This window comes from Corylus avellana, chromosome 4 (genome assembly GCF_965113065.1).
Source record: "Corylus avellana chromosome 4, dhCorAvel1.hap1.2, whole genome shotgun sequence".
In the NCBI taxonomy this organism is placed as follows: Eukaryota; Viridiplantae; Streptophyta; class Magnoliopsida; order Fagales; family Betulaceae; genus Corylus; species Corylus avellana.
In genome coordinates this window covers 8,542,208-8,556,639 of record NC_142493.1, presented here as the reverse complement: position 1 = coordinate 8,556,639, position 14,432 = coordinate 8,542,208, and the positions used below count along the sequence as shown (strand labels likewise).

Genomic DNA, 14,432 nt, shown 5'->3' with positions numbered 1-14,432 from the left:
CTTTTTTTTTTTATATATATATAAAAAAAAAAATTTCAAAGGTTCTGGAATGTGTATTTTTGTAAATTTTGTTAAATCCTGATCAACGTTTTGAATCTTTGCAATTTTTTATAATTAAGTAAATTAGTATTTTGAGAATTTTGACAAGATTTAACAAAAAAATTTAACAGATAGATGACATTCCAAAAAATTGGAAGTTTTATACGCCAAATTAAGAGTTTTTAAACGTGAATGGGTAATTACAAATGTGATAAAAGTTTATGGGGATTAAGTAAAGTTATATATATATATTTTACTTTCCAAAATTTTTTTGAGAATAGAAAAAATGTTCAAGAGAATTTCCATACACTCATTAATGTTTTAGGATGACTGAAAGTGTATTTTAAATAAGCAATCAAATTAAATTGGTCATACATTGTTCAATGTTTAAAAAATAAATGACAAAGAACATAAAATATGATAATATAGTAAGAGAAATTATAACGAGCAGATATTTATAAATTAAAAAAAAAAAAAAAAAAAAAAAAAAAAAAAACTGATTATATTGAATTGTTTATTTATTTTGTAAGATATATTCTGTAACTATATCTTTTAATATCCCTATAAACCAAAAGTGTAGTGGGTAAATCAAGGGCTAATTTGTTAAAATGGAAATGAAAGCTCTGTACTAGTAGTCTGCAGGGAGTCTTTAAAAAATAAAAAATTCCTATATTAGAAATATCAAATGAGGTTGACATTTTGAGAAAAGGAGCTAATTTACGTGATAAAAGGTTAAAATAATAATAATAATAATAATAATAAATTAATTAATTAATTAATTAATTTTTTTTTGTAAGACAAAAGTAAAACAACGTTATTTGTTAATGTGAATAAATAATGTTGAAACGAGGAGAAATATGGGAGAGCAAATGACGATGGTGATTCATTTGGGAGCAAAAGAATATATTATTTTTGACTTTTATAGGCTCTTAATTAATTTTTTTGGTATAAGGAATTGGGGGCCCCCTCCATGACTGCATGCGCTCACATAGACACGTAGCACATACCTCATGCACACACGTCATTCATGAGCTCACAAGAGGTGCGTCGAGCAAAAGGAAAGGATGTAGCGTTCTCTACTCTCGTCTCACACGCGTGCAACATACGTGATGCATGATCTAAAGAATTGCTGAAGCTCTACAACGTTAGATTATTGACGAGCCGAAGCCTTACTTCGTTGCAGGCTTGCAGTTGCTGCGTTTTAGTTTTTTTTCTTGTTATTTTGTTTAGTTTTTTGTAATAGGGTTAAATATCAAATAACCCCTTTGGGTTTGGTAACTTTATTTTTACCTTCTTGGGATTTCATTTTTATCACAGGACCCCCTGGGGTTTTAATAAAGGACCAAGTTAGTCCATCCGTTAGTTGACCGTTAGAACTGACACGTGGACCAATCAGATGTTAACACGTGGCACCTATTTAATTTTTTTTATATTTTTTTTTAAATTAAAAAAAAATGTATTTTTTTTTTCAAAAAAAGAAAAAAAAAAAAAAAAAAATAGGGGGTGGCTCCTTGGCCATTTGGGAGTGGCCATCTGGCCGGATGGGGTGGCTTCGGCCACCCCCAAATGGCCGAGCCACCCCCTATTTTTTTCCTTTTCTTTTTTTTTTTTTTTTTTTAATTTAATAAAAAAATTAAATAGGTGCCACGTGTCAACATCTGATTGATCCACGTGTTAGTTCTAACGGTCAACTAACAGATTGACTAACTTGGTCCTTTATTAAAACCCCAGGGGGGTCATGTGATAAAAATGAAACCCCAGGAGGGTAAAAATAAAGTTACCAAACCCCAGGGAGGTATTTGGTATTTAACGCTTTTTTTTTTTGGCTTTGTTGCTTAGTATTTAACTCGATCGGGTTGGGCTTCAAATTCTTTTTTTGTGAAGCGGATTTTTTTTTCTATACAAAAATTTTACCTTTTGCATAACCCTCTCCCATTTTCACATTTCTCGCAACGATTTGAAAGCATTTTACCAGAATTTGATAGTTACATCTTCTAACTATTGAAAAATAAATAAAAACAATATTCAAGTTAATAAATTATGAAAAAATTCAAATTAAGTTGAAGAAAATTGGGTTACTCTTTTTATTAAACTGACATTTGTCTTTAGAGCATGAAAATTGATTTTAAGGAGTAAACTGTTATTTTAGCCTACCCTGATGACCTATAAATTATTTTTATACTACATGGAGTGGTTTATAATTTAGGTCAACTATAGGACTTATAAATTATTTTTTATACTATGGGGAGTGATTTGTAATTTAGGCCAACCATAATGACTAATATTGCATTTACCCCTTAAAAAAAATCTTATAATGAAGGGTTACGTACTTTTGGCTAAAAGCAAAAATGGTACTTTCATCCATAAAATTGACGGAAGTCTACGTTAACCCAATAACAGATTGACATATGGCGATGTGTAATATTAAAAATTAAAAAACTCATCAAAAAACAAAAATATATATAAAATAAACTAATAACTAAAAAACTAAAAATATTAAAAATTTATTTATTTTTTATTTTTAGAAAAGAAAGGGGTGGCTCAAACCACCCTCCATGTCTAGTACTTAAGGGGTGACTGAACCATCACTAAAAGCTTTAGAGGTAGTTCGACCACCCAAAAAGCAGAATGGGGATGGCCAAAACCACCCAACCACCTCCATAGGCCTAGAGAGTAGTTCGGCCACTCTCTTTATGCCATGGAGTAGTTTTTGGCTACCCCCTTTTGGCATGTTTAGGGGCTAACCTTATTGTTTTATTTTTGGCCTTCTAGTAGTGGTCGGATCACCTTCAAGGTCTATAAGGATGGTTTCAACCATCTCTAAGGCATATGAATGTGGTTTTGGCCACCCCATTTTTTTTTAAATTTTTTTGTTGTAGTCGAACTACCAACTACCCCTAAAACTTATAAAGATAGTTTTGGCCATCGCTAATTTTTTTTTGGGTGGCAGAACAATCAGCCACCCCTTAGTTGGCTATTGGGGGTGCCTCCCTAAAACCTATAAAGATAGTTTTGGTCATCCCTATGTTTTTTTTTTTGGGTGGTCCAACAATCAGCCACCCCCTAGTTGGCTATGGGGGATGCCTCTAGCAATTCCCTTGGCCAAAATGAGGTGGCTTAAATTGGTGGCTCGGCCACCCTCTTTTTAATTTTTAATTTTTTTTTTGAAGTTTTTTAATTATTTTAATATTTTTAGTTGTTTAGCGATTAGTTTTTTTTTATTTTTTATACTTTTTAATTTGTAATGAGTTTTTAAATTTTTAATATTGCATATCACTACATGTCAGTTTTTTATTGGGTTAACATAGACTTTCATAAATTTTATGGACGAACGTACCATTTTTGTTTTTAGTCATAAGTGAGGTACCATTTACAATACAAATTGACGCATTGATGAAAAAAAAAATCGATAAACCACATAGAATAATGAGCATTTAACCCTAGAATTAAACATAACCTTTTACACACCTATATGTGTAGATATATTTTGATGCCTTAAATATTTTGATGCTCATAAATCAAAATTGTTTTCCGTTTAGTTTTTCATTAATCTTTTGTGCAACAAAATGAAAATTAAATTTAGAGAATAATACTATAAATAAATAGATGAAAAGCAACAAAAAAAAAAAAAATCACATACTCCATCAAATTACCACCCAAATGATCAAAAGAAAAAGACGAAAATAACCCTAAAAAAATTTCAATAAGACAAAAGTATCCATATTAATTTGAAAAAACAAAAAAAACAAAAAATTAAAAAATAAAATTAGAAACAATGGATCGGTTCTTGTTCCTTCTTTCCGAATTTGAGCGGAGTCATAAGGCTTGCTTTGGTTTTTTTGGATCTTTTCTGATTCTCTCTCAGCATTGTTTTTGAAAAATCTAGTGTTGTTTAAAGAATACTTCCTTGTTCAATATTTCTTTCGGCGATCTAAATGATTAATTACAACTTATTATTTTCGTATGTTAATTCTTGGAATTAGCAGAGGGAAGACTGAAGACATGGCTAGCTATGGAGTCATACGAGCAGTGGCGGATCCAGGAGTTCATTCTACCAGGGGCGACAATAAAATAATACAATCAAAAAAAGAAATTATACCACAATATATGTATCACAAAAAACATATTTATATGTTAAATTGATATATTAGTTACCATGTAGGCACTAGTACAAAAGTAAAGGAAAATACAAAATACAAAGTGGCTAAATTTGCATTCTATGCAGTCTTAGAGAAACAAAATCACCAAGTATCAAATCTGAATCGAAGCTTTCAGCAATTTCCCTTTCAATGTAGACAAGTAAATTATCTTCAAGAAATTCATCTTCTATTTTGTTACAAAGTATTGTTTCAATAATTGTTTACTTCTCATACTCTAATGATATTATAATAAAATTATTAGCATATTCCGATAGCTATTAGCCTAAAATGAATTAATAAAAATAACAAATCTAAAATTGGCAATAATCTTCTGAAACTCGTTGATGCTTGACAAAATCCCAAAGTATATAAAACACACCAAACCAAAAAAATAAATAAATAACAATATTGTTTTAGAATAAGATAATCAAAATGATGAAAATGAGAGATATATCTCAATTAAAAAGCTTAAATTATAACCAAGACAAATTAAGGACACTGTCATAACCAAGACAAATTAAGGCGTTAATGGCATTAATTATAAACTTTACTCTCAACGTTGGGTACTTAGATTATGACAAGAAAATGCCAAATATTGATAAATAAACATTAAATTTCTTGACTTTTTTTTTTTTTTAATTTTTTTATTAACAAAATTTTGTTACCTGGGGCGGTAAACAAGTCATAACCAGAAAAATGCTTTTTAAAAAAAAAATTAATTTTTTTTTACCAGGGGCGGTAAACAAGTCAAATTCTATGAGGAATGTACGTAAGATAAAATCGATGGACATAATTGGAATGAGCTTGGTGTCTTCACGTAATTAAAAAGATAACACACACAACAGTGATCGAGCATTATTATTTAGATAGGAAGGTGGGAAAAACTAGCAGTTGATGAAGTAGTTGACGGTCTATTGAAAATGTAGGATTAATAATTTAGGCCTTGCTAATCAAATTAATGAAAAAAGAGCCCTTTATAACTGGCACGAGAGTCATAATTTGCAACTACTTCATAAAACATTATATCCAACCGTTATAATGGAGGAGTACTATATTTGAAGATTTTAATATTTGCATAATTCACATCAAGTCCGCAAATGAGAGATAATCATTATAAAACAACGGGAAAAATATTGTTTTTTTTTTTTTTTTTTTTGACATATCCACACAAGGAAAAAAGAATGGGGGATTCAAACTAGTCCTCCATTTAAATTCCTTTCAAAATTTGAAAAAAAATCACATCAGCAGCATTAAAAAATCAAGATGTGTTTCCGTATATTAATTAAAAATAAAAAATAAAAAATAAAAAAAATAAAGGAGGGGAAAGGGGTGGCTCCAACCATCGGTTGCTGACTCTCTAAACAAGAAATGGACGGCTTCGATCCAATCCCGGACTCGCTGGTCCTCCTCATCTTCAACTTCGTCCTCCGATGTGAAGACCCTGATTCGCTGCCGGGTCGTCTCCAAGCGATTCAACTCGCTCGTCTCTCAAGCTGAGTCGCTCCTCCTCAAAGTCGACTGTGTCATTCCGCCCGAGTCCAGCGACTTCTGACTCGTTGTCGTTCCCCCCCACCTTCATCCGCTCGATGATCCTGATCAAGAACTTGCACAAGCTCGTGTCGCACAAGCCCGACCCGACCCGAACCACCGCTCCCCCCTGAACTCGCCCGCCCAAATTCTGCGCGGGTTCCAGGAGATCAGAGACCTGGAGATCGAGCTGCCCTCCGGCGACCTGAAGCTGGAGAAAAACGCCGCAGTCAAGTGGAGAGCGGAGTTCGGGAAAACCCTGAGGAGATGCGTGATCTTCGGGTTCCGCGAATTACGAAGCTCGCCGCCGTTGCATAATCCGGCGGACTTCGGCGAGGTGGGTTTCGCAGAAGGGCTGAAGCTGAGGGTGGTGTGGACGATAATTAAGCTTCAGCACCTTACTCTTTGTTTTTATTAAATGCTACAGTATAATAAAAAAATATTTTTAGCCTATAAAAATTTCTAATGATGACAAAAGACCATAGGCCTTATCGGTAATTATTGTGATTTCATTTACTAATAGGCTAATAACTTCTTGTTATTTAGGACTTTTATAAATAAAAAAATGATACATATGTCATTTTTTAATGGTATAGACATGACTTATCATCAAATTTTAAATTAAATTTAGACCGGATTACTATTTTCATTTTTATTTAAACTCAAGATACTTTCTGATAAGAATTAAACCTTAAAAGGTAAAAAATAAAATTATTAAACTACGAAGATATAAAAAGGTATTTAACCCTTTTCTTAAATGTTTTTTTTTGTTTTGCGATAATTAATTCCTAATTGTAAATCCTCTCTAGACCCTTCCCACAATGTCCTAGAGTTCCGGGGAACATGCATGAGTGTAAAGCAAGTCATCCGTGGTGGCTATATGTATGGAACATGTCATAATTTCCGTCCAGTAATTCGTCGTGGCTATATGTACGGAAGCCAACCCTTTAATAACTCATTTTTAATTTTATTTTTATCTCATTTTACGAATTAATTATTAATTTTGTAAATTTATATAAACCCTAAATAAGCAATTGCAAATTTAATTATTAATTTATTAAATTTATAAAAAAATATAAACAAATTATTAATACCGATTATCTCTCTTTAATTATTCCTTATTATTCTTTTTATCCCCAAGCTCTTATGTGACAAAGCTCCAAATTTCAGATAGCCCCTCTGCTCTGTGTGAAGTTTCAACAGCCCTACAAACGACGAGCACCAACCTAGCTAGAAAGATAGAATACATATTAGAAAAAATGAAACTACCTAGGAAATTCTGCAAATCAAGAGATTTCATTTTTTTTTTTTTACTCTGCGAAACCCATCTTTGTTATTGTCTTTTATTCTTAGTACTCTACATTCTCTCTCTCTTTAAATTTTCTTAAGTAAATATACTTTCTAATTCTAGAAAACTACTTGGCGCTGATCATAATTTTTGGTTGGTTTGATGTAAAGGGTACCGGTTGGACCATTCCACCGGGAAAATTCAGATAAAGAAGATGGACAAGACGATGGCAAGTTTCTGTGAGTTGAGGAGGATGGCTGTTTGAGAAGGCTTTGGGGCTCTCACCTCTGCCGACAGTCTTTACTGCTCTTTGAGTGCGCCACCTCAAGGTTTCTCTCTCATGCATTCTTCAACTTATACATTCAAATCGTTTTCATTAGTTCATTCTCCAATGGGTATCATTTCTGGCAAGAGCTAGAGAGAGATAGCCAGCTGCTCGATTGAGCACCATGACTGAACAAACTAGACGAAAGGACTAAAAAAATGTACTATTATATATATATCACATAAAAAAAAAAAAAAAAAGTACTACAGAATCTTATGGCTTCTGCAGAAAACAAACTATTCTCATGGATGAGAGAAAGAGAGATGTTAATATCACCTTGATGACTTGGATTGATGTGGTACTTATTGTTAGAATATATTCTGATATTATGAGAATGTATTACCATTAATTGTAATGAATAAAATCAAATCATAATTAAATATGCCTGATTTTATTTTATCAATCACACCATTTTGTATTATCTCTCATCTCTATAAATAGAAATAATTTGTATTGTAAAATTATTCTTTGAATAAAAGCATAATGTGCTCTTAAGGCTTTATTTATGGATGTAGATGATAAATCGAATCACCTAAAAATTTTGTGTCTTATTTTATTATTCTGCAGTTTATTATTTTATTATAAATTTTTTCTTGGTATCAGTGGAATTTCACTTTTACTTTATTTTCTTTCTTTTACTCTTCTCATCGTTTTGTGTCTTTCGATATGATTTGATTTGATTTTTTTGTCTCTCTCTCTCTTCTCATAGTTTTTGTGTCTGTTCCTCAAATATATCAAAGAGCAAATCGTTCTATGAGTGTCTATATTTTCCTTTTTAATTCTAGTTTCTTTTATCAAGACTCTTGTGTCTTTTTCAATAAAGCCAAAAAAAATACTAGATTTTCCTTAAGCATTCTCCTTTGCTACCCCACGTGGAAAGCAGACCCACACGTGTGTCATTTGTATTATTTTCTTTTGGGTTTGTTATAGATTTGAGTTTTGTGCATTGTCTAGAAGACAGGGCTTCTTTGAATTTGCCAAGATCTGCACAATCTTCTCTGGAATCCTCTTCGCCGGAGACTTCTCCACCAGTCTCGTTTGAGTCGTCTCCTTTAGCCTCCGGTATTAAACGGCGTCTTTTCCGGCAAATCCACCTGTTTTCATCCTGCTCTGACCATCGTGGGCTCTCCACCGCCGTTGCCTCGGGCGTCCTCTAACCCTCCAGCGATTGTTGTCATGGATTTGGATCTCAATCCTAGATCAGCCATGAACGATGATGGTTTTGCTGTTGCGCGCAGTACTAGTTGATTTCATGTTAGCCATTTTTGTGTTGCATTTTGATTTTATGTTATTTATATATTAAAAAAAAAAAAAAAAAAAAAAAACTGATAGAGGAAAAGAAGAACCAAAAAAAAAGGTTGAAAAGAGAGAGAAAGAAAATCGAAAAAAAAAAAAAAAAAAAAAATCAAAAGAGGTCAAGTTACCCATATTTTGGTCATTTGTTGGTCCAAACATTTGGTCTTTTATTGACCTTCACTTATTTTTTGGCCGTTGGCCCAATATTTTAGACTTTTGTGGTATTGTTTAAAACTCAGGCCTCTTTCAATCCATTGTTGGCTATCATATTTGGCCCATAGTTGGCCTATTTCTCTTCGGCCTTTGTGGTATTGTTTAAAACATAGGCCAATTTCAACCTATAGTTAGCTTTTCATTTTGGCCCATAGTTGGTCTATTGTTATTGAAGGCGAATCTCAGATCATCGTCGACAATAGCCTCCAGTAAACACCATCAAGTGCTGCCATCTGCCAAAAAAAAAAAAAAAAAAAAAAAAAGGAAAAGAAATCAAACTCAAGGTTCCGGAACTTTCCACCTTGAGTTTGAGAGGGAATGTTAGAATATATTGTGATATTATGAGAATATATTAGCATTGATTGTAATTGATAAAATCAAATCAAAATTAAATATACCTGATTTGATTTTTTCAATCATACCATTTTGTATTATCTCTCATCCCTATAAGTAGAGACCATTTGTATTGTAAAATTATTCATTAAATAAAAGCATAATGTAGCCTTTAGGCTTTATTTGTGAATGTAAGTCATACACTGAACCACGTAAAAATCTTGTGTCTTATTTTATTATTCCACAATTTATTATTTCATTATGAATTTCTTCACTTATTTTGTGTTACAAAAATAATATAGGTCCATTTGGTATTTTTTTTTTTTTTTTTTGCCTTAAATAATATAGCTGACGTGGATTGATGTGGTATAAAGTTTTAAATTTTTTGTTTTGTAATTTTTTTTTTTAAAAAAATTGAATAGTAATAAAAAGTGAATGATGTGATATAAAAAATGAAAAAAAATGCGAATGTTTTGATGTTGAATTTTTTTTGAACAAAAGTGGCTTGAAAAGTATAAAAAAAAAAAAAAGAAAAAAAAAAAGAAAAAGGGAAAGGGTTTGTCAAACGGACGCATAATGTTGTGATGAATGGCGACGTCTCGTGGGTTACAATGAAAAACAATAAACAAGTAACAATTCTTCTTGAAAATATTAAGTCTATCAAGGATTCAAGGAGTAAAACACAAGAGTCTATGAAGGAAGTGAGAATAAAAAATAAAATAAACTCAAATTTTGAGCTTTCTTATTGAAAAACTGAATAATTATCACAAGCTACGTTATTCGCTCTATAAAACTTGTATTTATAGGTTTCAAACTCCTAACCCTAGTAGTAATAGTAAATAAGTCGGTTCAACAAAACGGCGTAGCTCGTTCAGACGGGCGTAGGACAAAACTAAAGAAAACATAACTCTTATTCCTCATTTGTAGGCTCGTTCGAACGACCTAGTGAATGACTTTCTCTGGAATGTCTCGTTTTCAAGCACGTTCAGACGGGCTAGCGAATGAGTGCTATTGTGACTCCCTTGGAATCCTTTGTTTACAAGCTCATTCGGACGGGCTAGCAATGAGGGCTTATGTGACTCCCTTGGAATACCTCGTTTGCTAGCTCATTCGAACGAACTAGGGAATTAGGGCTTCTGTTACCCTTTCTTTAACAACTCGTCCGCATGAGCTTGTGATCTCGTTTGGAAGCCCTTGGCTGGCACTGTTCCCTAGCAACTCAACACTTGTATCTGCTCCAATCTTCCTCACAAACTTCCATGCACTCTGGTCTACATCATGTTGCTGACTTTATTCAAATAGCCCACTTCAATGCTACTTCTGTGTGTGAGATAAGTCTAGCAGTGTAGTCACCAACATGTGTCTCGTTTTTATCCTTTATGCAACATGCCTCAGCTCATGCCCATGCCATTCCCCTAATATTCATCCCCATTTTAATTGGACTTTGTCCTCGAGGTCTTAAGTGATTTTCATCTTTCATATCCCATAAATCAACAACACTATCTATTTATGTTTTTATTTTTCAAAGAGAGCAAATTAAATTTCAAGTCTAGTTGGCAAGTGATGATATGAAATGCTATGATGTGAATGATGACTGGATTTAGAGTTAATAGGGGAAAGAACCATAAAACTGAGAATTATGGGGGTTATAGCTGTAATACCTAGAATGACAGGGTGTGAATGTAATACCCAAATGTGTGGGGGTCAAAACCGTAATAATTAATAAAGGAAACAGAAACAATAAAATGAATGAAAGCATAGATGATACAAGTTTTTATGAGGAATATCATGTTAGACATATGATTAGTATCACTACTAAAAAAATGACCTATCTCAGCTCATCATATTTTCGGGATTTTATATATAAGCGCTAGAAAATAAGTGTTGGTATAGGTAATTCTTACAGTAGTATTTTTGGATAGGATATGAAACATATGGATATAGCTACGACTAAATGCATATGAGGCTTGATTGATTTATTGCTTAGATCTGCTTATATGCTTGTTTTTCACCTGAAGTTGTTGAATGCATGTATATGTGTATAGCTAAATGATATAAATATATTATAAATTAGATGAATATGTATGTGTATGTTTTCGAACAAGAGTTTGGAATGTGTACATACGCACACGGCTGAAATAGTATGTTATAAAAATGTTCTTATGTATAGTGTTTACTTCATCAGCTACGAAATGCTTTCTAAATGTAAGGTTAAACCAATAGTAGTTGTTATTGTAAACTCATGGTAGAAAATGAAAGTTGGCTCATTGTAAAAAGTTAGTGATTTCTATATTTATTGAGAAACATGCATTCTTATATCTGCATGTGCGAAGGTGGCAACCCAACAATCACATAGATGATGTTGTGGTTGTAGGTGACGAGAGTGTTGATGAGGATCAGGTAGCCGCATACTTGAGCCACTATGACTGAGGCCACATGATGCCAGATGCATTTTGGGTCGAACTATGAGTTAGTCCATCTTTTGAGTTTGTACATCATTTTTGTTTTATGTATATGGCGGATGCCAAATGCTGTTTATAAACATTTATGATGCATATGGTAGGGGTGTACATACGGATACGGTTATTTGTAATATCTACAACCGCATCCGTAAAATTTGGATATCACTTTTAGATATCCGCATCCACATCAACATCATATTTTTACTATCCGCATCCACGCGGTTATTGAATGCTGTTATTATCAGCTATCCGCATTTTAGGTAATGGGGTTATTTTAGTTGCTTGGGCCTTCTTTGGGTCTTTATTACGTCATATTTTAAACGATTTTGAAAATAATTTAGGCCCATTTTTAGTGTTTTGGACTTGTTTTATTTTTTTAAGCCCTAGTGTTTTAAAAATATATTGATCTCACATTACTTTTGCCTTTTTGCCTAAGTAAATGAGTGAATTGCCAAGAAAAAAAACCTAAAACATTACAAACATAGCATATACCTAATTCAAAACGACTTTGTTTTAGTGAATTTATTAAATGTAATATATGAAATATATTTTATGTAAAAGGTATGCGGATATGGCTTTTGTTATATATATTTTATATATATAAAAAAAATATATTTTTTTTTATATAAAATAACCACATCTGCATATCCTAAAGCCACTATCCGCATTCGCATATGTGGATAGTGGCTTTTGTTAATGAGAAATGATATAGTGCAATAAAAAGACCGTTTTTTGCCCATAAAAGTCTTCAGTGGCAAGAGGCCATAGGCTTTATCCGTAGTTGGTGTGGCCCTATCCACTGATAGACCAGTAGTCTCTTACCACATAAGACTTTTATGGATAAAAAATGGTCTTTTTATTGCACTATAGCATATATCTTTCTTAATTGTATTTGCATCCACATGTGCGGATAGCGGATAGCAGATAGATGTGGATAGCGGATGCATGCGGTTAATATCCGTCCGCATGTACACCCCTAGTATATGGTGATGTGTCGTATGCGATACTTTTGTATAGCCATTGGTTTTAATTATGTAATGATACAATGTAAACATTTTAAAAACATAGAGATATAATGTCAGCTCTGTGTGTTACGTAATATTATTATTTTAATTGTTTCCACTGCATTGTGATGATCTCTAATGTGATAAGTTCATATTATGAGATGTTTTTGAGAATATATAGGTTATTGTGGTGACTGTTGGCAATAGGATTGCAAATAAGATATATGTGCAACGGTAAATATAAATTTTCACAACAACATTTTTATGAAGAACATGTGAATAACAATTGCTATTTAAAATTAAACTACAAGAATGAAAAACACTTATTTGGATATCAGCACTACTACACCTGGCTTTTGGCAAAATCTTTTTGCTTATTCTTTCTCCAATAATACATTCTTCATTCTCCAGAAATGCAACAGATCTTATGGATTATGAGACTTCTAGATCTTCTCACCAAAGACTGAAAATAACCAAGAGAGTGTGGGCCTTTACTTGACTTTTCAAATCTTAAACTTTTGTTCTTCGTGAGTTAACCCAAAACAAAAATATAGAAAACAAAAGCCCAACAAATAACACTGACGGAGGAAGTGACGTGGGGCTGCAACACCACCTCTAATATTTAAGTTAAAGAAATGATAAACATATGCTGACTCAAGAGAACAGAAGAGAGAGAGAGATTAGAGCATACTTGTGCTTTTCTTCATACTAACCTTATATATATATATATACTTGGCCATTATTGGATAAGTGCATGGGTAAGGCTTAGTGGCTTATTGGGCCTTTGATAACGTGGAGGGTTTCCTTTAGTGTTCATCTTCCTCTTAGGGCTCAATGAAATTTGGTGGAGTACCTTTCCTTAGGTGATTGCCTTTGAAGTAGGGGTGTCAAGTCTACTGGTTATAACCGATCACCAACCGATAACCAGCTACTAATTGGTAACCAGCTACCAACTGGTAACCAGTAACTAGTCAACTGCTTTTAAAAGCGGTTGAAAATAACCAATAACTAACTACCCTGGGGCGGTTACCAATTTTTGCATTTTTGAACACCCGGTTATAACCGGTAACCGGGTATATGTATATAATATTTATTTTTTAAAAACGTAAAATGATGTCGTTTTACTCTAGGGTTTATTTATTTATTTTTGTTAGTAATTTTACTCTAGGGTTTACACTTTTAGTCTTTTAAGTTTTACCATAGCTTTGCTTGCAATACAATACTTTTTTCCTTCTTTTTTGACCATGCAGAAAACAAAGATTTGTAATCCAATGCTTGACAGATTACTTAGGAAAACCGTCAACTCAAGCCATGATGTTCCAAGATACAATTGGAGAAGCTATAAAATCTTGTTCCTTATTCCAAGCAGTGGCAGATACAAAAGGGGCGGGCAGGGGCGCCTGCCCTTCCAAAAATTTTTGATTTTTTTTTTTCTAAGGGTATTTTTTTAGTTTTCTTTACCCTATCCTCTACTCCTCATTCTCCCTCCTCTCCTAATACAAATTCCTAGATCCACCTATGATTCCAAGTATTCTTTATATTTGCACCTTATTCTTTAAGAATGATTTTTCTAAAAGAATGAGTTACTTATAGTGAGGATATATTTAGAATTTGAAAAAGGGCCAAAAAGGCCCTAATAGTTTTTAAAAAAGAGCAAAAAACTTATAAATTAAGCCCAAAAAATACGCTCAATTCTCAAAATAGGCAAAAAAATGTTCAATTTTTTTAAAGATCGACATGGTTACCGATGTGGATAACTGGCTACCAACCGGTGACCGGGTGGTTATTACATAACCGATTAACCGG

At 32.8% G+C, this 14,432-nt stretch overlaps 1 pseudogene; it reads left to right on the top strand.

The window, feature by feature from the left end:
* The first annotated feature begins 5,382 nt into the window (after nt 1–5,382).
* On the top strand, nt 5,383–6,123 carry LOC132177997 (F-box protein AUF1 pseudogene; annotated as a pseudogene).
* Nucleotides 6,124–14,432: the final 8,309 nt, after the last annotated feature.